A 25,413-nucleotide genomic window follows, 5' to 3' on the forward strand; every position below is an offset into this window, starting at 1 on the left:
TTTAATAATTCCAATAAAAAAGTCCAAGGGTCATGAAGGACTTTATCCTGCTTTACTCAGCAGCAACTACGAGCAGTGACCAATTGTTCCCTCTGCTCCTCTGACCGCACTTCATTTCTAAATGCAGCAACCTCTGTTCTTCAGCCCTATTCCTTTCTGTTTTTTGTTTGTTTGTTTTTGAGATGGAGTCCCCCACTGTCACCCAGGCTGGAGTGCAGTGGCATGATCTCAGCTCACCGCAACCTCTGCCTTCCGGGTTCAAGCAATTCTCCTGCCTCACCCTCCCAAGTAGCTAGGATTACAGGCTTGTACTACCATGCCCAGCTAATGTTTCTTATTTTTAGTAGAGACAGGGTTTCACTATGTTGGCCAGACTGATCTTGAACTCCTGACCTCATGATCTGCCTGCCTTGGCCTCCCAAAGTACTGGGATTACAGGTGTGAGCCACCATGCCCGGCTGCTATTCCACTTTTTACATTCTCTCAGGACTCCTAAAATCTCAAAACTTTGACCTAGATTCCCTAATCTACATTTCCAGCTCTGACCTTTTTCTTTGAGGCCTCTTCCTTCTAGTACACATATTATAGACAATATTCTCAACCACACGCTCAGACATTGCTACTTGGTGCAGATTACTTTTGTAGATAGTGAATCTTGTCTATTTTATGTTGGTCCTTATTGATGTTACTTTGAGTATACTGTTATTTTCTAATCTCAAAGGGGGACAGTCACCATTACGATATTGACCAGTATACCTTGTCCTTTTTTTCTTTCTTTTTTGGACCAGTATACTTTGTCCCTTTTTTTCTTTTTTCTTTTGAGATGGAGTCACACTGTGTCATTCAGGCTGCAGTGCAGTGGCGCCATCTTGGCTTACTGCAACTTCCACCTCCTGGGTTCAAGTGATTCTCCTGCCTTGGCCTCCCAAGTAGCTGGAACTACAAGTGCACAACACCACGCCTGGCTAATTTTTGTATTTTCAGTAGAGACAGGGTTTCACCATGTTGGCCAGGCTGTTTTTGAACTCCTGACCTCAGGTAATCCACCCACCTCAGCCTACCAAAATGTTGGGATTACAGACGTGAGTCACGGTGCCCAACCCTTTTTTTCTTTTATAATGAAAACTTTCCCATGAGAATCAGATTATCAATTGTTTCCCTTTGTTCTCTTTTAAAGAGTTTCCTCTTCCATAGAGATACGGCATGATGAACATCTTGTTCTACAGTTTCTTTCAGGGGACACTCAACTATATCATTGGGAAGCTCCAGTCAAGTAGAGATGTCCCTTCTTCCCAATCGAGATTCTTCATCTCAAAATGGTGTCCACCAAATGTCTTAATCCAGGTAGTCTCTTGCTTAGAAATTCATGAAATAAGAACCTCCCTGAGAAGTTGGAGGCTACTGATTGAGATGGTTTAATGCCATCCCTTATTATATGTTTTACTCCCAAGGCAGACATAAAAGTGGCTAATAATTCTATGCCTGATGTCTAACTCACTTCTGTGGGAATCTATACAAAATGTTTTATTTATGAGACAGAGTCTCCCTCTGTTACCCAGACTGGAATGCAATGGCTTGATAACCACTCACTGCAGCCTCAATATTCCAAGCTCAAGCGACCCTCCTACCACAGCCTCCCAATGTAGCTGGGACTACAGTCATGCACCACCATGCCTCAGCTAAGTATTTAATTTTTTTTTTTTTTTAAGACAGGGTCTCACTATATTGCTCTGGCTGATCTCAAACTCCTGGGCTCAAGCCATCCTCCTGCCATAGCCTTCCAAAATGCTAGCGTTACTGGCATGAGCCACCTCCCCCAACCAGGTGTTTAACTGGGGACTAACATGAAGCACTTAGTACGTGGAACATAGCTACATAAAATATTTGCTATTAGCATAATAATTTTATTGTATATCTTAACAAAATTCTGTATGTTAGGTAGGTGGCATGCCAATGGAAGTAGTCTCCTACAGCTACACTGAATCATTCTTCTCACCACTGAGAGTTGCAGCAAATGGGGGGCATATAATTTATAACTTACTTTTCTCTCTGCATGACTCAATCGGCAATGACTATGTATGTACTACAATGAAATAGCACCTCCTGGACTGAACAGCACATAACTGACATGACCAGCAGAGACAGGCTAAAGACACTGAGCTGAAAATCCTGGACTCTATTGCTAAATGGAGGCTCCTGAATCAGTTCCCTCTGAGCAACTGTTGCTGTGTTGCTGCCTTCACAAGCACTCTGCTGAACACTCAGATTGAGGGGCTGTACTATGGTGCATCAGACAAGCTGCAGCCAGAACTGCTCAGCAGACAAACTAGTAGCAGTCCAGAAACACAATTCTGGCTGCATAGTGAAAAAAGGCCAATTTAGATTCTTTTTCATAGTGAGAAAAACATAAACTTGGATTGAACGATTCTCCTCTATTAGACTAATTGGTTTAGATTTGGTATTTAATTGCTAAAAATACATTTAGAATATAAACCTTACTGTGTCAAGGTCTCAAAGAAGAAATAATTGGTATGGTATAAAGTATTTAATTGTATGCTAAAAACTTCTAAGCTAAAATATTTTCAATGTATGCAAGGATAGGTGGCATACATATTATATATTATTCCCCCGTTAAGCAAATTTATGAGACAAAATTATCTTCTGTAAAAAAATAAAAGCCTTGTAAAATTAAGGACTAAGTTTTTCTGCACAGACTAGACAACAATTGCTAACACATAAGGTCAATGAGAGTCAAAACAGTCAGAGAAAGCTTCATGAAAACAAAAAAATTGTCTGCCAGGTCTGAATGAGTGAGGCTAGATGAACAGAAACTGAGAAGGCAGAAAGGATAGCATGAGCAAGACAAGTGCTGAAATCTGCCCAATTAACTCTGAGGATAAAGTCCAAAGGCAGGGAAATAAAAACACGTGTCCACATAATAACCTGTAAGTGAATGTTCGCAGCAGCATTTTTCATAATAGCTAAAAAGTGGAAACTAACCTAAAGGTCCATCAACTGATGAATGAATGGAAAACCAGTATAGCCATGGAATAGAATATCATTTAACTATAAGAAGTAAACTGCCAATGTGTGCTAAAACATGCATGAATTCTGAAAACATTCAGCTAAGTGAAAAAGCCAGTCATAAAGGACTACATATTGCATAACTCTACGTATACGAAATATGCAGAAGACGCAAACCTATGGAGACAAAAGTACATGGTGGTTGCCTACAACAGGGGTAGGTGGAGGGACATGGAAGAAGGTTGCAGTCACGCCTAGGAGACGTGGGGTCGCTTTTGAGGGTGATGAAAATGCTGTGAATATACTAACAGATACTGAGTTGCACATTTTAAATGGTTGAACTGTCTGATACATGAATTATATCTCAGTGAAACTTTTTAAAATCCAATGGCAGGATCGAGATAATTTTCTCAGCTCTCAATTTTTGATGTACATACTATATCAGATCTAACTATTTCTACACTTTTATAGTATATTTTAAATAAAAGGTAAATAAAGAAAATGCCTAACTTTTCAAATAGTTTGTAAATTAACATAAAACGTACATTTCAAAGAACAATATAATGGCCTTTCTGTACAAGTTAACCTAGAATTTGTGAAATAAATAGACACAGATTCTGTGTCCATTCACAAAAGTGAAGAAATAAAACAATTTTCTGGAACATTCCATTAAACATTCTCCTCTGATTTAATCTGCCCTGCCTCATCATAGCAATACAAAAATTACTTGAAAATATGTTTACCAGGAAAAAAGTCAATTTTCTCTGAGGAATGATATATAATTATCAACTTTTCCAAGGGTACATATTGTAAGAGAAAAGGTATGCAATCGTTTTTCAAAATGGTAGAACAAAAGTCACAATATAAAAAAAAAGTACATTATAAAGATAGTAAAATGGAAATAATTAATTATAATGAAAATACAAAATCAAGCTTCTGCCAAAATTAGTATCCTAAAACATGTTATATAATTCAACCAGCTACAGAATAACGGTCGACATGTTAAATTCCATACATACTTGACTTTCCACTTGAAATAATTTCTTCTTTGAGGCCTGTGTCTCATCCAAATTAATGTGACAACATGATGTACCTTCCAGTGGAGACTCTAACATAGTTAATTTTTTAAGGGAAACAGCCACTTCTTGTTGAAGTTGTCTCACCACCACCTGAGAAAATATTTTTGTTACTGATTTTATAAGTTGCCTCATTATTAAATAATGTTAATAATATTTAACTCTAACATGCCTACTTTGAAAATTGTCACCACACACATCAACTCACCGTCTTTTCATCACATGTACACACTTTTATTACTGAATTCAGTGAGGGAGGCAGAATGTGTTATCCTCCTGCCAAATTGGTATTCTGTTACTTGACACAACAGATTCATCCCACCATTCAATCATCTTAGAAGCTCAACTCAACCTCAAAGTTCCTAACACATTCAATCACCTGTTCAAATCCTTCCAACAGATTACTGTCTCAGAATAAAAGTAAAATTCCAATGGCCTTTGAGGCCCTAGGTAAACAGGCCTCTACCTCCCTCTCTGACTTCAAGCTCCTACAACTCCCTCCTGTAATTACTCCATTCCCACTGTACATGAAGCCTGCCACCCCTCTTTAGTCTGAAAATGGGGATCTAATGCCTAACTCATAAATCACAGGCAGCTACAGTATCTTTGTACTGGACCAAGTTATATTCAAATGACAGTCATTGAGCCTTGAAATAAAAATTATGAGCTAATTATTAATAAAAATATTCAAAGTAAATTATGAATACCAGTGGGAAGACTAAATCAAATATGGCTTTGCTGAAATTTACCACATTTGCCCTAAATTATAATTTTATAACAAGTAGGTGCCTTTAAAACATTACGTGGTCATAAAAATATGTAATTTGAGACTGACATATTTTCAGATTTAAGTTATAATATGAATAATAATAAAACTATACCAACCAAAATACATAAAAAGCTACTTAAAGCAAGATATTACAAGACACAGCAATACACTTCAGTTCATCTGGGAAATCTAGAATTAAGTGTCGAAGCAAATCACTTAATTAAAATTTAATTTCAAAATACTCATTTCAGGTGTAAGCTTTTCCATTTATACCTTCATCGTGGTCTTAACATGTGGCAACATAAAGACATTAAAATCTTTATTTCAGCAGTACAGGACCATCTACCTTAAAATATGACTCTGCGCCTAATAAAATTTCATAGGTGACACAATGTCTTTTCTCAAAGTAAATCATCTCTCAGCTCTACATTTTATTTCCTGGAAACAAAGTATGTTTCTAAGCTGATATAGTAAACACATTTTTCCTTTTTTTTACTAAAAAGCTTTGTTGAAATACAATTTACATTCTATAGAATGTATCTGTTTTAACATGAAGTTAAAAGATTTTTAGTAAATTTACTGAGTGGTGCAGCCATCTCCACAGTCCAACTTTACAAGCATTTCCATCCCTGCAAGATCCCTCATGCCCATTAGCAGTCACTAGCAGCTACCAGACCCAGCCCTTGGCAAACATTAATCTACTTTTTGTTCCTATACATTTATCCTTTCTGGATGTTTCATGTAAATGGAATTATACACTATAGTAAACACACTTTTTATCTATTGATTTTTATATTCAACTAGGTACAACATGTATCCAGAACCAAATGTTTAAATTTTCTTTCTAGAAGTTTGAAAATATTTATCTTCCTTGATACTTACTACTCTTTCTGTTTTCTTTCTCATATTGAAAGAGACTTTCTTTTAAATGGTTATATTCATTCATTCGCTTCTTATTTTTCTCTTCTAGCAGGAGGTCTTTCTTTCCACTCTCAATAAAGCCTCTTTGGATATTAATTACTGTCTCTTCATGATCCTCTTTCTGATGAACATCATCTAGTTGCTGTTCAAGCCACAGATTTTCACGTTGGAGCCGACATATCCTCTCTTCTACACAGTTCCACTTTCCAGTGGATTTACTCACTTTAGCTTCTGCATTTTGATACGTCTCTTTCATTTCCTTTATTTGCTGCTGTGTTTGGCTTAGGTCATTTTGTACAGTTTCTAAAGCCAATGACTTTTTTCTGAGAGTATCTCTTGTCTTACGGAACTTATCTTTTAAGGTATTGAATTTAATTTGCGTTTTAGAAAGTTGTTCAGTAAGACACTCCTTCTCATCTTTTACTTTGGAAATATCAGAACTGATTTTTACTTGTTCACAAACATCTTGTGTTCTCTCTAAAGCAAGTTTTAGGTTTCTTTCTGTTTTCACACTTTGATTGTGTTTACTTATAGCAGCAGCCAGTCTAGACTGATAAGATTCAATGTCAGCTTCCAGTCTTTCCGTGCTTTCTTTTTCCTTCAACAGTTTGGAGCCTTGCATTCTCACCTTTGAGATCATTAAGCTCTTGTTGATACTGGAATATGCTGTTTTTGTTGTCATTTCCTCATTGAGTTTCATACTCTTTTCAAGGTCAGAATTTATTTCTTTAACAATTTTAATGTCCTTAAGATATTCATTTTCTTTTTCCAGGTTGTCATTTTTCATTGTGCATATTTCCTGTCTGAGTATAGCAACATCTGTCTTCAAAATGCAATTTTCATCCATCAGATCTTTCATTTCTTCATGATTCTGGAAATCCTAAATAAAACAAAAGAAAGTTTTAGCTAGCACTCAATAAAATAACATATCATGATTACCTCTGAAGTTAATGAATAACCTGCACATCCATATACTAAAAAGGTTACTGTAAGTAGATGTCCAACTGGAGAAAAAGTTGAAGCAAAACTTTGAACCTTATAGAGCATAAATTCCAAAAAGTTCAGAAATGTATTTAAAGTCAATGAATTTATAAAAGTAAACACACAGACACACACACCAGAGAATTTTTAAGAATATCAGAATTGGAAAAGCCTTTCCCTGAATTACAACAAACCCAAAAGCATAAATTAAAGCATTAACAAATTTGACTAAATTAAAATATACAAAAAAATTGCATTTACACTTTGATATCTAACCCATACACCACCCTATAGTAAGAACCTTAGTTCACACGTATTTGGACAGATAAAATTTCCCAAAGTTATTACAGTTCTGTTTCACTGATAATATTCTATTGCAGTTTGACTCTTTTAACACTTTTATTGTCAGTTATAAGAATTACATTTACTAAATCATAAATCTAGACATTATACTAGTCACTCCTATATACATTCATTGATGAACTCATCTAGTTACCACAATTTTGAGAAAGAAAGGTTAAAAATAGAAGCAAGCTACAGGATTTTCCCCAGGACTTCTGACTCTGCTTCTAGTTCTCCAACAGATCACAGTTACTTCTGTGGTGCGAATATATCAATACGAAAGAAAAATTTATTTCAAAACACCAATAGTAAATAAGATAAAATTTATAGAGCTCTTCTTAGAATATCATGAGATTATTTGTGATTGCAATAATTTGTTTCTTCTTTGTGATATTAGGTACAGTAATCAATATGAAATAGGGGAAAGTAAAAGGAACAATTTTACTGGGAACAAAATTTTCTATGTGGATGCCAAGATTTATAATAAATATTAATAATTGTACCTGTAAGTGTCATTCATTTTTAAAAATGAGATAACATTTCTGGTTTGTTTTAGACCTAAATAATATAGATTAAATAAAGTGGATATTATAAGTAACATAAAGTTTAAAATATGGAGTTTAAAATAAAGTTTAAAATACAGAATTTTTACCAAAGATTGATGTACCTGATTTGGAGTATTTCTTGCAGTCTTCGGTTTCATCTCTAGTGATTGAACAGTCGGCTCAAGTTGTTTTGCTTCAACTTCTTTCTTATATTGTTTCTCTTTCCTTTCTAATTCTTCTGTATTTTTTTGTACAGCATATTAACATTTGTTTTTTCTTCATTTTCTTGTTTTAAGGTGCACCTGCAGATAAAGACATTTATCTTAAAATTCATTTTGTTAAAAAATAAAAAGTTCATCTTGTGATCTACCTCTGCATATGTTGTTTATCCTAATAAATTTCTAAGTTCTATATTATTTTTCCCTTGTAGTTTTCAGATATTTAATTTCTCACTTCAACATCTTCAAAAGAATGCATATACTTGAAAAGTAGTGAGGAAAGAATATTCTGCTAAAATTTCTGTTCCTAGTCACTCTAGTATATATTATAAAAAAGGATACTGGAGATTATTCAGTAAAGTTACAAGTTCAAAATTACCTTTTCGAATCACACAGTCATAATTACTCCCTAATTTAAAAAGGTCATTTACGATTAACTAATTTTTTAAAGTTACTATTTATTGACAAGTGTATAAGTTCACCAGAAATAAATTTCAATCTTCATGAAATATTGCAAGTATCTCTTCAAATGATTGACAGTGTAAGATGGCACCTTCAGATGTCTCTCACACAAACTATATCTGCAGATGACTGTAACCCAAAACTAGGTTAAAGAGTCTAACATCTCCACACTTTTTACATTTCTTTCTTAAGACTTTCAATTCACCTTGTTATGACATATATTTTATATAGTTATTGGCCTATTTTTCAATATGTGTAATATATAATTAATGCCCTTAATAAGTATATGTGTGTTTACACAAGTTATATTTTCCCGTGAAATCTAGTCCCAGAAGTGAAGTTGGTGAGTTAAAGGGATGTCAGGTTATTTGAAATTTTGACACACAGCACTAAGTTACCCTTCAGAAATAATTTACCAATTTCATATACCAACAGTGTGTGAGAATGCCTTTTTCCTCACATTTGCCAACACTAATAATTACTTTATAAACATCAGCATGACTTTAAAAAATATATCTTATTTTATGTTAATTTGCATTTTTCTAATTACCAGACAGGGCTACATATCCCTGATAAAAGTATAAAACTTGTTAATCATAAGGAATATTAGTCCAATTCTGAATTAGTTTATAGCACAACGACAAGTATCTGCTGTTAAATACTGCTCTAGGTAGCCAGGCACGGTGGCTCACTCCTGCAAACCCGGAACTTTGGGAGGCTGAGGTGGACAGAACACCTGAGGTCAGGAGTTCGAGACCAGCCTGGCTAACATGGTGAAACCCCATGTCTACTAAAAATACAAAAAATTAGCCGGGCATGGTGCCACATGCCTGTATTCCCAGCTACTACAGAGGCTGAGGCAGGAGAATCACTTCAACCCGGGAGGCAGAGGTTGCAGTGAGCCAAGATCATACCATTCCACTCCAGCTTGGGCAACAAGAGAGAAACTCTATCTCAAAAACAAACAAACAAAAAACACTGCTATAGGCTTACCTATCATGCTCTTCTTTCAGCTTCTTGGGAAATTGCTGAGGATATATTTTCCCAATCTTTCTTTGTTGGGTTAATCTGTCAGCAGCAGCAGCAGATGTGCTATCACATATATTTTCTGATAGTTGTATTTTTTCACTTTTGTTTGTATTTTTCCTTCTTTGACCTTTAATAAAAGTAATATTAATAATAATTTTATTCAATAAAAACTTTTTCCTTGATTTTTTCACTTGATTCAGGTTAACTGTCACCATTTTAATGATAAAAATATTTTGTGCTTAATTTAATTTTATCATTATACCTAATTATTATAATTATAAGATATTCTTGGCCGGGCGTGGTGGCTCACGCCTGTAATCCCAGCACTTTGGGAGGCCGAGGCGGGCGGATCACGAGGTCAGGAGATCGAGACCATCCTGGCTAACACGGTGAAACCCCATCTCTACTAAAAATACAAAAAAAATTAGCCGGATGAGGTGGCGGGCGCCTGTAGTCCCAGCTATGCAGGAGGCTGAGGCAGGAGAATGGCGTGAACCCCCGGGCGGCGGAGCCTGCAGTGAGCCGAGATCGCACCACTGCACTCCAGCCTGGGTGAAAGGGCGAGACTCCGTCTCAAAAAAAAAAAAAAAAAAATATTCTTATCATCTCATCATGGAAATTTTTGTAAAGTCTGCTCATTTCTGTTTGAGTGAATAGAAGAATTTTCCAAAATTTCAAAAAGGGCTCTTCTCTATTTCGTGCTTTTATTCCCATCCACTCTTTGCTATCTGATATAAATGTTTATGCTATCTGACTGGCAGAAACAGAAATAAAAAGACACAGGCATAACATATGTCTTCTGTCTTGACCACCTGGATTTTACATGAAATAGCCAGATAAGAGGATGTGACCTTGCAGGGCTTCAGGAACAGAAAAGAAGCTTTCCCTTTTCTGCACTAAGCTGTTCTTTTTCCCACTGCTTTTTATGTCTCTTCTTTTTTTCTTTGAATCCTGGGATATCAAAAAAGTAAAGGTGCTCCCTGAACTATGGGAACAAAAGTTTGCCACAACACAAGAAGCAGAGTGAAACTGCTGAGTTTCTAGTGTAGAATTCTGGAAAATGAGATGCTTCTCAGATTTCACAATCAATTACCACAAAAGTTTATAGGTGGAAAACATATGGTACAGTTATCTACTTTAGCCCCACTATCCACTGATAATGGGAGTCAAACCAACCAAGACATATTAAATGTTTCATCCAAAGCTCCTAAGGTGGCATTCCCTAGCATTTCACGGCACCAAATAACATGATACAATTCCATATTGCTGAATTACATAAATTACCAGATAAATTTATCAAAGTAGTCACATATATTAAAAGTCTAACTTAAGCAAAGCCATTTAATGCCTCAGAGGGTGGAAAAAGGCCTCATCTGCTTTACTTTGAAAGAAGTAAATCTCTAGATTTTTGTCTATCTTTAGAACACAATGTACAGAACTCAACTTTCTACTAAAGAGTCAAATGCTAAATTTTTGGCTGAGAAGTTACGCTTCTTATATGATAAAAAATCATACATGTCGAAACTTACCATACTTTATTAAACAACATAATATAAAGGTCTGATTCAACAGAAATATTGGAGAGTGGTAATTTTTTAAAATACATAGAAGTACGTATTTGTTTTCAAAAATATTTGAAATAACCATGATGGGACTGTAAGTTCAAACAGTTTGAGCTAAGCAGATAAACTTGCATGCATGAAAACACATTAAACAGACTCCTCTGGCTGCGAATATTCATTGCAACTCTCAAGGTTAGATGTGTTTTTGTGGCTCTTCTCAGTCATTGCTTCCCACCCATTGTATTCTCATTCTGCATTAAATAAATGTAATTCATCTCTAAATGAATACAGAAAAAAGAATCTAGAATCTAGAGCTTGTTTCTTTAGCGATTTCTTTAAGTTGATCTGGTTCAGAAGGTCACATGGTATATCCCAGCCCATATGCCACTTGGAAGACTGAGAGTGAGACTTAGGTTGATTAATGAACAAACATTATGAGAACATTCTCCAGAACTGTTATTTAGATAGCAGAACTCATCTACTTTGACACATAATTACACATTTAGAAAACCCCACTGTAACTGTACACATGAGATTTTCTTGAATAGAAAATTAGACTGAATCAAATAATTGATAAAGAGAAAAAAGAGAAGCAGCGAGTGAACCTCTGTCTTTTTGAAGTTGAACTGTCTCTTTCTCCAAAGCCAGGAACTCTACTTGTAACATGCCTACCTCATTCTTAAACCTTGGAATATCTTGCTGTAAGTCTTCTAGCTATACTTGTTATGCCCTCTCACTATGTGATAGAGAATAACTCACATTTTATAATTCAAGATTCATGCTTTGGTAGTTATCACCACTGGGATTGTCATATAGTGGCTTCTGGAACAAGCACTGTATTGGTTTTCTGATTTTAGAAGTATCTGTAACAGCAGATTTACTGTGGCTTTCTATCTGAATCATATGCTCCATTTCTTTGGGGTGGGTAAACCACAAATCAAAAACACTTCCAGGATCTCTAGGCTGAGGCCAATGCCTAATGTCTAAGTTCCAATTAGTGGTATTTGGGTTTATATTTTTTGCCATTTGCGTGTCAAACTCTTAATCTCTTTCATTTCAATCATAATTGCTGGGTTCTTTAATTTTTCGGTTTCTTTATCATTACAAAAATTTTCTTCATCTGTGTTAGAAACAAGCTATGTGTCTGGTTTGTTTTCACTTTTATAGTCTGATTTATTTTCATTTAAATGAAGCTTAGAAGATGACTGGTAAGTGTATTTCAGGGACCTGGAGTGTGAACAGAATGAAAAGACATTTGACATGGGCTTCCTCTGTTCAGGCGCTGCCTGGAATGCCACAGAGTTAGACCCTCCTGATGCATCTTCCTCCTCACAATCAGGGACATGACTCATCAGATTAGAGGGCACTCCCTTTAAGTTCGTCCCTCTTTAGAGTTACTATGTAGGAGCTCTTCCTCAGGGCAAGCAGTAATTTTGGAGTTTTCAAAACTTTCACCAATATTCAGCTTGAACTTCTTTGTAATGAATTTTAAAGGAAGGCCTGAATATACAGATATATTCCCTTTATCACAATTCTTACCCAGCTCTGGTTCTTGAGACTTTCCCCCCACAGGTGCAAAAGTGGAAATCTAATTTGCACGTTTGGTTTCTCAGATGTCTTTTCTGCATGTTTTAAAATCAGCTTTAATCAAGTGTAAACAAAGAAATGTTAGAAAATAATGAAAATTTAACTGTGAAACAATCTATGTGTTGCTACTCTTAAATTATGGGATTGTAACTAAAAAGCGAAAAGTAATTTGCCATGCTACAGTGCATTTGTATTTCTGAAGATTAACTACAGACTAGGCAAACGCTAAATTATTAAGAGCCAAACTGAACACCAATCAGAAAGAGAAGCAAAATTTTAAATTCTAATTCAAATGATGTACTATGATAGTATTATGTACTTAGATAGATTTTCTGCTTATCTCCACTTCTAACATATTTTAACTCCCACTAGTGATAGTGGATGGATTTTTTAAATTTTAGTAATATTTACTATTTATTTATGTTGAAATAAATTTATTGTTTGTACCCTGACACCAACGGTCCCATTCTGCAAGGTAGGATTCTCTTAATAGGCAACTGGGTTGACTTTTATGACCCCATTCACTCCCTGAACACAGACACAGAGGTCAACTGGTGACCACAAAACAGAATAGATCTTTCAACTCAGACTGGTGACCAGCAACATAAAACTGCAACATTTGAACCACTGGCAATGATGACTCCTTTAACATTAGTTTAACTCAGTGTCCATCGTTGTTAAATTGTTCATAATTTCTATTCCTTAGTAATATGACTCAATATTTCATGTTACTTTCTGTATTATGAGTAAGGTTATAAAAGTAAAAGAGCAAGATAATTCTGGAAATTCCTTGCCTCAATTCCAAGTATAAAGACAGCTATGAATTACTACAGATGGTACGAATATCTTAAGTTTCATAACTGGTTAAAATGTTTTAAATATTAAATATTATGATCTATTGGATTCTAAAGGTATAGTCTAAAAGTTCATGTCATTTGGACTACACTTTGTTACTAAAGCAAAAAAAAACCCAATATTAAACAAGAAACTTAAATTTTTATATACCTGTGGTTGCTTCTTTTCACTTCTTTCAAGCCTTTCTTGCTCTTCCTCTGAAGCCACTCGTAAGGCTTATTCTGTTGACAAATTCATAGGTTTAGTTCAAATGAACTAAGAACAGTTAGATAAATACTATAATCTTTATAAAAATAGAGAATAACATTTCTTTGTATTTTATATTTTGAGAGTTTAAATGAAGCTGAATGTTTGCTGAAATATTTACTTATTTAAGAAATACTTCTAAATATCCAAAACTTCAACAAACTACTTGGGGAGACACTAGATATCACCAGGTTCAAGCCATACACAATCTCAGAGTCACCCATAAATTGTTCTACCCAACATAAATAAACAAAACTGTTGGAAAAAAAACAAAATTTTAAAATACAGTCAAAATATACAATGTAACGCTTTACTATACTTCATAACAGTATCTTTTTAACAACACACCAATTGAGTTGGCAGTTACTAATAATTTGCAAAATTATTGTTGTTTATACCTTAATTAGTGTGCACCCCGTTTTTCACATCGCAAGCGTTCTGCTATTCTGAAAAATTTATTTTCATCTTTTAAGACTCAGAATGTAGGCTGGGCATAATAGCTCACATCTGTAATCCCAGCACTTTGGAAGGCCAAAATGCGAGAACTGCTCGAGGCCAAGAGTTTAAGACCAGCCTGGGAACCATAGCTAAACCTTGACTCTACAAAAAATTAGACAGGCATGGTGATACGTGCCTGTAGTCCCAGCTACTCAAGAAGTTTAGGTGAGAAGATCCCTTGAGCCCAGGAGTTTGGGGTTGCAGTGAGTCTTGATCATGCCATTGCACTCCACCCTGGGTGACAGAGTAAAAACTTGTCTCCAACAACAGGAAAAGAAAAAAAAAAAAAAAAGGCTCAGAATGCTGTGTGAAGTCTTCCTTGATTCTAGCTATCTTTCTCCACATACGCAGGTGTCTGCTTCTTAGGGCTCCCTTAGTACTTTGTCAATTTTTCTAGTATCACTTTACCACCTGAACCACACGAGTCTTTACATGTCGATCCCCTTTGCTGCTAGACTGTAGAAGAAAATCTTTTCAATCATCTTTGTATAAACAGTCTTAACTTAGCTAAATAATTAGTTATTGAGTTCCTGCTAAGTGTTAAGCACTGAAGTATAAAGAAGGAAAATAAAAGCTGTCAGGGATGGCTTTCCTAAAGATCATGCATGAGCTGAGACTTAGAGGGTAAGGTTAGCCAGATTAAGGGAGGCAGAGGGCAGGAAAGGGTAAGCACACGCCAGGCAGCAATAAGAGAGGGAGAGAAGCCTCCAAGAGCATATGTATTTCTCTACAAGAGGAATGGTGAGGGGGGCATTACCAGCAGCTCAGTAATTCCAGAGAAAAAGGCAGATGGTGAAAGGGCTAGAGATGGAGATTTGGACAGAAGTCAGTTTCTTTTTCTTTTCTTTGTTTGAGACAAGGTCTTTCTCTGTCTCCCAGACTAGAGTGCAGTGGCATGATCTCGGCTCACCGCAACCCGGCCTCCCAGGTTCAAGCAATTCTCCTGCCTCAGCCTCCCGAATAGCTGAGATTACAGGTGCATGCCAGTACCACCTGCTAATTTTTGTATTTTTAGTAGATATGGGGTTTCACCATGTTGGCCAGGCTGGTCTTGAACTCCTGACCTCAAATGATTCAGCCGCCTCAGCCTCCCAAAGTGTTGGGATTACAGACGTTAGCCACCGTGCCCAACTCAGAAGTCAGTTTCTGAATGCCTTATATAAACCTTTAAGATGCTTGGACATTAGGTATTCAGGAGTGCTTCACAGACCTATTTGTATTAGAGATAATTAACTCTTAAATACTGTGAGAAGCATAAAATTCTGAGGCATATAAATAAATGAACAAAGATAAAATATAAGGCAATGTTGCAAAGATGCTGCAGGCCTGAGAAGATGTTTTTAGAAATATTTAGAATATAAGTATCAGTGGCCATTATAAGAATGAATTTGTATTGAATGAATAAATGTATATATCTGGGTCCCTGGAGAAATACATTCTGCTCATTACTTTACAAAAGTTATAAAATGAGAAGTAAAATAATATACATAAACTGTTTCAGTTACTTGCATTTACTTTATACTTTTTCTGTTTCAGCTTTACTGTGCCAAGAAAATGCATTTGGGTTTGTTGTTGTTGTTGTTGTTTTTTGAGATGGAATATCACTCTTGCTGCCTAGGCTGAAGTGCAATGGTGCGATCTCAGCTCACCAGAACCTCTGCCTCTCGGATTCAAGCTATTGTCTTGCCTCAGCCTCCTGAGTAACTGGGATTACAGGCATGTACCACCATGCCCAGTTACTTTTGTATTTTTAGTAGAGATGGGTTACTCCATGTTGGTCAGGATGGCCTCAAACTCCCAACCTCAGGTTATCCACCCGCCTCGGCCTCCCAAAGTGCTGGGATTACAGGCGTGAGCCACTGCTCCTGGCCACATTTGGGGATTTTGTTTTAAAAGTTCTGCTTCCTGGATCTACCAAGCTCATGAGAAAATAGAAGCAAACAAGTCATTTGCATATGTAAGAAACTTTGGATTTATAGCTTGTTATCACCACTCTAGAAGATTATCATCATGTTTTGCAAAACAAAATGTTAATTCTAGACATAAGGGGAAAAAGAAATTAAAACTATAGGGGTGAAAAAATATTGCATAATTTATTACTGTTCACCTGATCATATAACTGATTAAGGGCACTGAATTTAACTTGTATGTAAAGTAGACCCCATAGTAGCTGCAATTAATCAATAGACTGCGTGTTCTAGCAGAATTAAATTTGATGCTCATGTGTTATGTTTAAATGATACAGCTCTGCTGAAAATCCGTACTCCTAGTGCATGATTATCCATTAAGACAAGGTGATGGAATGTGTGAGTACAGCTGAGGAGACCCCCCAAGGCAAATGCTCAATGATTCCCATTAACATTGGGAAAGTCAACACTATAATACAGAAAGCCAAAGACATTATTTAATATTCGGTTTTGGAAGGTATTTTTAGTGACACTGCATACAGTTGTACCTAATAATTGTGGAATTAGAGATGTAAAAATAAAACAAAGCCACATTGTGTTTGAGTAGGAAATCTGTAGACATCTACCTGGTTTTCCCATCCAGCCCCAAAATTCTAAATATAATCATGGTACCCACACTCAAATTGATGTTAAATACTAACCTCAATGAAATTACTCTTTCTCCTCATTCTCCTTGTTATTTATATGTTGCTTTCCTTAAAGGAAGAATACAAATGCCTTGCTAAGAAGCATTCTGTTTGGTTGTAGGCTGCATAAAGGGAGTAAACACAAAGTACATTTGACCACAAAATGGCTTTCTAAAAGTCAGAACTATGGTAGCATGAAGCCAACGGAGGTAATCTAGAATAAATTTCCTATGCTTCTTTCCCTTCTTTGCTCTCTTTCTACTCTAATAGCTGTGATTCACACAGGTAGAGTATACTTGCCTGATAGAAACACAGCCCCAAGATTACTCCTTTCTTTAACTATAAAGTTTGTGTGTCCCAAGTCTGTAGTTGCTGTCTGATTTTTGATCACTGATGGTGATAGATATTTATCATCAACTCAAAACTTCCCAAATTTTTGAAAAGTCTTACTATTGATCGTTCAAGTAGTAGAAATATAATCTAAAATACCTGAAAATAAAGTTTTTATTTATTAGAATGTAAATAGTAATACAAATTGTAATAAGGTATGAAAATTCCTTCTTCAACGAAGCAGTATCATGTTGTCCTCTACCCCAGGAACACAGCACTCCTTCACGGTCTAATGTATTTTACAAGTCCTGTAATTGCTACTAACTCAGACAAGTTTGCTTAACTAGAATCTCTCACTTTGTTCTAAGCTTTTGTTATTTACTACAATTTACTTTGAATCACTTAATGATGTCTATTATATATTTTGTTTTCCATGAGAAATTTTATTAATAATTAAGATTCTTCAGAGATAAGAAAATATTTGAATAACTAACTTTGTGCATAAACACATTAGGGTTAAATACCCATGACATTATTGTGTGTTTCTGTGTACTAGAGACAAAAACTTCAAAAAAATTTTTAATGAATATACGTTAAATTAAAAACTGCTTTCATTAAACTGAGATGATCTTCCCTCAATGCATGAATACCTTCAGAATTCATATGTGAAGCCTTAAATATAGACCAAGGATTTGTATAAAATATAATAGCCTTAAAAATCTTATTTGTAGCTGGCATAGTGGCTCCCGCCTGTAATCCCAGCACATTGGAAAGCTGAGGTGGGCAGATCGCCTGAGGTCAGGAGTAGGAGAGAAACCTAGCCAACATGGTGAAACCCCATCTCTACTAAAAACAGAAAAATTAGCAGGGTGTGGTAGCACATGCATGTAGTATCAGCTACTCAAGGAGCTGAGGCAGGAGAATTGCTTGAACTCGAGAGGCAGAGGTTGTAATGAGCCAAGACTGAGCCACTGCACTCCAGCCTGGGTGACGGAGCAAGACTGTCTCAAAAACACAAACAAACAAAAAACCTAATTGTTCCTATATAAAAATAAGTCTATGTTCACACTAGATCTGAAGCATACACAATGCCGTGAGACAGGAAAGAAACATATTTAACAAGTTATATTCTTGGTTTCTGTATAAATAAAACCGTTGAATTTAAGCTTTTAAGACAAGTCAAGGAAAAGAGCAAAAAACACAAAAGTGAAACTTGAAAGTTCATTTCACCAACAAAGGCTCATGATCACTGGACATTCACAAACCGTATATACTGTTCAAAACATTAGTTCTGAATTTTGATCTGAGTATCCCCAGAGTTTCAGTTTCATTCAAGGATGTCCAAGAGGTCAAATAAGACAATGTCATTTGCTCTTTTCACTTTTCTTTTCTGAGAACAGCACAGCAAACTTCTTCAGAGAAATGAATTCTCCTAACTTCATAGGCTAAAGGCTCATGGGTTGTAGATCTAAGGGCATTTATAAAATATGCTGGTGCATGCTTGTATTCTGAACTTTTTAGCTTTAAATTCTCATATAGTAAATATTAATAGACACAAACTGATTAAACAAAAGCCCTTTTAATCTGACATTTTTATTTTTCTTTTTTTCATTCATCATTTATCAGCAACAAGAGAGTCTAACTAAATGTGGTAAAGTGGTCTAAGGGAATACAATGAAAAGTGTAAAATGAATTAAACCAGAGATAATCATATCAATGTGGATACATCTGGAAAATATAATACAACGTACACCAAAGAAAGTGGCAGAAAGGTATATGAAGTGTATAACCACTCGCATACCATTTTAGGACTCAAATAAAAAAATCTGCATATTATTTCTGAGCATCACAATATAGCTAAAGATTTCAAAAGGGCATTGAAATGAAAAATAACCAATTTATGATGTCAGTAGCCTCTCTGCAATCGTGTTTTAAAAACCTTAACATCAAAAAGTCTCAAAATCACCATTTTAAAAGATTGTGTCTACCAGTTATAAATGAGTACTTTCCTCATTTTTAATAATCAAAGATGCAACAAACACACACATACACACACCTATAAATACACATACACAGTCTGCTCATTAGAACATCTGACTGGCTTCAGATCATCAGTGTAATAACACTAGCAGCAAGCCTCTAAAGTTAAAACAGAAACTGACACATTAATAAGTAAAGCTTTCCTCTAGGTAAAGATCAGAACTCCAACTAGCACATAACTCACTGGAAATATCTTCGAGTCTCAAAATTCACTGCTTTGAATCCCTGACAAGAATAAAAATTTTATATTGAAAACTGTATGCTATTCAAAACATTAAAACAGAAACATCTGAATTAAAGCTTACATTTTTAAAATCTTTTTTATGCTTCTAAACTTATTTTTATTCAAATATGGATACCAACAATCACATTTATGTCAATGCCTTCCATTCAACTTTGAACAAATAGAATTAGGGGTAAGAATAACACGAATACTTCCAATCATTGAATGTACTTATTTCCAGCATTCCATTTGTATTGAAAACGTACCTGCTCTCAATGTGTGTACAGTCCTTCTTTGTACTGCTCCTTTCACAGCAGGATCTTCCATCTCAGTGCTAGGTTGAATGGGTTTTAAAAGAAAATGATTCATAAATCATATATACTTTATACAATATGGAGTTAGCGATTCAAAAAATATACATAATTAATTACCTTCAAGGAAGGATGTTTTGCAGGAGGCCCTACAAAGCAAAGGGGCTATGTCATCAGTTATATGTGAGTACGACTGGGCCAACCAAACATTCACGCAGTGTTACCATCGAGCTGAGTTCTCGTGCCTGGTTATAAAAATAATTCCTTAAGGTTTTGAGGGTCCTTCTTGGCTTCTTCTTCTCATTGCCTAGGACAGCAACATGACAGAAATATAATGAGGAAAATAGGAGCACAGGATTCCTAAAACACACAGTTTACATTTTAATAGTGAGGTTATGTTTTAAATGCCTGTACCTAAAACAGAAAAGCATGGACATCACTGTGAACACATGGACTCATGAGGAGAAAAGGGACCATTAAACGGAGGAGCAAATCAAACCTGAGGGAGTCACTGTCAAAGCTGATGGTGAATGTACAGAGTATTTGAACTCAACACATCAGAGGCATTGCTGCCAGCACGCCACAAACAAATTCCCCTTGTCCTGTCACTGAGGAAATACACAGTTGGGATGACAGTTCAGGTGAATGTGCGATTCACCTCTCATCAAAGAAAGTGTTCTAAAGAGCTTCTGCACAGCAAAAGAAACTATCATCAGAGTGAACAGGCAACCTACACAATGGGAGAAAATTTTTGCAACCTACTCATCTGACAAAGGGCTAATATCCAGAATCTACAATGAACTCAAACAAATTTACAAGAAAAAAACAAACAACCCCATCAAAAAGTGGGCAGAGGACATGAACAGACACTTCTCAAAAGAAGACATTTATGCAGCCAAAAAACACATGAAGAAATGCTCCTCATCACTGGCCATCAGAGAAATGCAAATCAAAACCACAGTGAGATACCATCTCACACCAGTTAGAATGGCCATCATTAAAAAATCAGGAAACAACAGGTGCTGGAGAGGATGTGGAGAAATAGGAACACTTGTACACTGTTGGTGGGACTGTAAACTAGTTCAACCATTGTGGAAGTCAGTGTGGCGATTCCTCAGGGATCTCGAACTAGAAATACCATTTGACCCAGCCATCCCATTACTGGGTATATACCCAAAGGACTATAAATCATGCTGCTATAAAGACACATGCACACGTATGTTTATTGTGGCACTATTCACAATAGCAAAGAGTTGGAACCAACCCAAATGTCCAACAACGATAGACTGGATTAAGAAAATGTGGCACATATACACCATGGAATACTATGCAGCCATAAAAAATGATGAGTTCGTGTCCTTTGTAGGGACATGGATGAAACTGGAAAACATCATTCTCAGTAAACTATCGCAAGGACAAAAAACCAAACACCGCATGTTCTCACTCATAGGTGGGAATTGAACAATGAGAACTCATGGACACAGGAAGGGGAACATCACGCTCCGGGGACTGTTGTGGGGTGGGGGGAGGGGGGAGGGACAGCATTAGGAGATACACCTAATGCTAAATGACGAGTTAATGGGTGCAGGAAATCAACATGGCACATGGATACATATGTAACAAACCTGCACATTGTGCACATGTACCCTAAAACCCTAAAGTATAATAAAAAAAATAAAAATAAAAATAAAAATAAAATAAAGCAGTAGAGAGAAAAAAAAAAAGAAAGTGTTCTAAATTGATCAGCTAGGATACACACTTATGAAATGACAGCGAATCAAAATACTCATTTTTCCCATGACCACATGGGCTACTGCAGCACCTGCATTTCCCCATCCCCTCGTTTGGCCTTGAATTAGATCTCTTTGATCCGCTCGTGCAAGGCGGTCCATAAAACACATGAAATAAACCATGTAAAATCAGCTTCCAATATCAAAATACTTATCAAAAAAGAAAACACTGAATCACCACAGACTTGCTGGATACGAATACACTTTTATATTGCAGAATTAGTGCAATATTCATCGAAAATGACAATTTTCATATTTACAGAATGAATTTGATAATATGATTGCTTCTAAAATTAGCTAAGTTCAGTATATCATCTTACACTGTAAAGGACTTTTATAAAACAGCTATCATATCAAAGAACTGGCTGTCTCAAAAAAAACTAGCCAAAGCATCTATATACAACTTAATCACATCTAATTCACTCATGTCAATGAAACTTCCTTCTCTGAGGCCTGACAATTATGAAGTAAAATGAGCTGCTGTGGTTTACCCCAATTCTAGCACTCCCTCCTGCCTCCAGTACCCTCCACAGCAATAACCTCTTTTGTGAGACTGGGCATATGCTGAAGCAACTGGAAGTGAGTTGTCTCAAGTTTACTTGGCTTTAACTCCCAAGACCCCCAGCAAATTTCTTTCTTTCCCCCCTCCTTGTCCTTTCACAGTCCCTCTTCCTTTGAAAAAGTAATCTTTAGATCTGCTGTCCTGATGCTTCCCTTCCTAACTGCTTTTTATGGATAATTGTGGCCACTTTTTTCATCTGTATTCAGCAGTAGTGTATACCTGTAATCTCTCTGTTTTCATCTCATTCTCCTTCCCGTGGCTAGAATCATGCTCAGAAATAAAAGGAAATTAATGCTTTCCCTTGATTCTGTTATTTTTTAAATTGTTGTCCAATGGTTCTTTTTCCAGATTTCTCTAAGGGAAGGCTATTTCCTTGCTATTCAGAGCTATTTCCAAGGACCAGTACCAACATCACCTGAGTACTCATGAGAAATGCAGAATCGATCAGAATGTGCATTTTCCAGAAGCTTCTCAAATAATTCATGACAATTGGAATGCCCTGTTCTACACTGATGTGCTTCCATATTGGTTTACCCTAATTGCCCTCTTTGGCCTAGCCCCAACTTCTTCCCTATTATTTCTCTGAATTTAATACTGTATTATAAGCCATAATGTTTCTAATGAACTTTTAGTTAGGCAATACCTTCTCTAATTAATTTCTTCTCCATAAATCACCCAACACTATTCTTTTCAATCATGTTAATTTGACCTATATGATACTATTCCATGAGGTTACAACATTTTCCATAAAACTAAATGATAGCCATACATGGCCGACCACTTTTGGTGATGTTCCTCTATGGTAGATAAAACACAGGTCTGTGTGGTAAAGTACCTCAATCCTTAATGCCTCCCCAGTAGTGAGGATGACAGCAAGAGCAGGAAAATGTTACTCTAAGTGTCTCACACATTTTGGTACTGGAAGCTCACTTTATTTTCCTTCCTATTTCTAATACCCTGTTCTTCCTTCTTCTACAGAACAATTTGACTTTACTATCCTCCATTACACACACCCGCATATTTTTTAAATGTATTCCATGTGCTCTCTGTCCTCCTCATTCTTTCTTTCTCTTTTATTCATTTCCTCTTCCCTCTCTCCTGACTTGCCTCAGGTCTTAGAGTGTTTTAAAATGGGACACATAACTCAGTTCCTTTAGCGGTACTCCCAATAGAATCAACTGCTGACCCTTGGTTAGAGACACAACTTATCACCGTTTTACTTCTCCTTTACTTATTATACAGTTAACAGGACATTTTCTTTAGCTATTAGACTATATGGGTGCTCATATTTAAAAAAAAAATCAAATGACTTTTTAAATAAAACGTGGTTCTCACCTTCTCCTTTTCCATGGACTATTCTGTTTCCTTTTTCATGGGAAGGTCCAGGTAAAGGCTCTGACACTTTCTCAGGGACACGCTGCTAAGGTAATATCAAGAATTAGTTTCCATTTTAAAAATTATAATGAGTTGCATCCAGAGTTTCTTATCAATCTCTTTTTATGAAACTGGGTCTCACTCTGTCAACCCAGGGCTAGAATGTAGTGGCATGATTATGGCTCACTGCAGTCTCAACCTCCTGACCTCAAGCAATCTTCCCACCTCAACTTCCCAAACAGCTGGAACTACAGTTGCATACCATCATGCTAGGCTAATGTTTTTATTGTTATTTTTGTAGAGACAAGGCCTCACTATATTGCCCAGGCTGGTCTCAAACTCCTAGGCTCAAGTAAAACTCCCACTTCTGCCTCCCAAAGTGTTGAGATAACCAGTGTGCACCACCACACACACAGCCCTAATCAATTTCTTTAAATAAACCTCAATGTTGCCCAGGCATGGTGGCTCACACCTGTAATCCCAGGCCTTTGCCAGGCCAAGGTGGGTGGATTGCTTGAGTTCAGGAATTTGAGACCAGCCTGGGCAACATAATGAGAACACATCTCTACACAAAGATACAAAAAGGAGTCAGGCATGATGGTGTGTGCCTTTATCCCAGCTGCTCGGGAGGCTGATGTGGGAGGATCACTTGAGCCTTAGAGGTGGAGACTGTAGTGAGCCAAGATCATGGCACTACACTCCAGCCTGGGCAACAGAGCAAGGCCCTGACTCCACAAAAATTTCAATTTAAAATGTGAGAACTAAGGAAGATACAAAAAAAAAAAAAAAAGCCTAAATGGTCAATGAAATATGAGCTTAAGCCAAGAAAGAAAAGAAACAACATGAAGTACGATAAAGTACACGGGGAAATAGATCTATAACAGAGCATTTTGGTCTTTCATCTCCCTAATAACACTAATTAATATTTATGCTACAATTAGTTTTTTTGTAAGTACTTCTGTGATAGAGTTTATTACTATAAGACATTCCATTACTTAAATATGGTCATCTACCACTACCTGAAAGAACATTATTACCACAGAGACAGAAACCTGTAAGTTTCAGCTTTCCACCTAGAAAAAGAATTGGTCACCAGAATTCGAAAGAGTAATGTATGGCCGGGCGCGGTGGCTCACGCTTGTAATCCCAGCACTTTGGGAGGCCGAGGCGGGCGGATCACGAGGTCAGGAGATCGAGACCACGGTGAAACCCCGTCTCTACTAAAAATACAAAAAAATTAGCCGGGCGTGGTGGCGGCGCCTGTAGTCCCAGCTACTCGGAGAGGCTGAGGCAGGAGAATGGCGTGAACCCGGGAGGCGGAGCTTGCAGTGAGCCGAGGTCGCGCCACTGCGCTCCAGCCTGGGTGACAGAGCGAGACTCCGTCTCAAAAAAAAAAAAAGAAAGAGTAATGTATGGCTTGAAAAGGTATATTTACTAGAACATGAGTTGGGGCTAATAAAAAGCATACGAAATGTTAATCTAAAATCACAATGTTAAGATTCCAGTTGAATGATACTAGAAAATGCATTGCAATCCTCTTTGCTACTGATGACATATTTCTAATTTCCTTTTTATTTATGGCATAATTTCTTAACATAACCCATCAAAACTTACACATCCTTAAATATTAAAAAATAATACAAATGTAAGCAATATTTTAAATATTTAATAGTTAGCTATATGAGGTATAACATTCCATTATATAAAAATTCATTTGTCTATTTATTCAGCTTAAACAGCTATTAAGGCTGAATGTCTCATGCCTGTAACCCCAGCACTTTGAGAGGCTGAAGCAGGCAGAACACTTGAGCCCAACAGTTAAAGAGCAGTCTGGGCAACAAGGCAAAACCCCACCTCTACAAAAACCACAAAAATCAGCCGAGCATGGTGACACAGGTCTATAGTCCCAACTACTTGGATGGCTGAGGTGTGAGGGTCACCTGAGACCAGGAAATGGAGATTGGAGTGAGCCAAGATCTCACCACTGCTAAGGAGGCGGCAGCGCAGTGGGCAGCGGCTTGGCCGCGCCGCGGGTTCGGGGCTCTGGCGATTCAGCTCGGGCGGCTCCTCTAGCT

The 25,413-nt window shown here is 36.6% G+C and overlaps 1 pseudogene; it reads right to left on the reverse strand.

Annotated features, from left to right (window-relative positions):
• Positions 1-5,700: 5,700 nt before the first annotated feature.
• Positions 5,701-25,389, reverse strand: LOC129481624 (putative ankyrin repeat domain-containing protein 20A2; annotated as a pseudogene).
• Positions 25,390-25,413: the final 24 nt, after the last annotated feature.

This window comes from Symphalangus syndactylus, chromosome 5 (assembly GCF_028878055.3).
Source record: "Symphalangus syndactylus isolate Jambi chromosome 5, NHGRI_mSymSyn1-v2.1_pri, whole genome shotgun sequence".
Lineage (NCBI taxonomy): Eukaryota > Metazoa > Chordata > Mammalia > Primates > Hylobatidae > Symphalangus > Symphalangus syndactylus.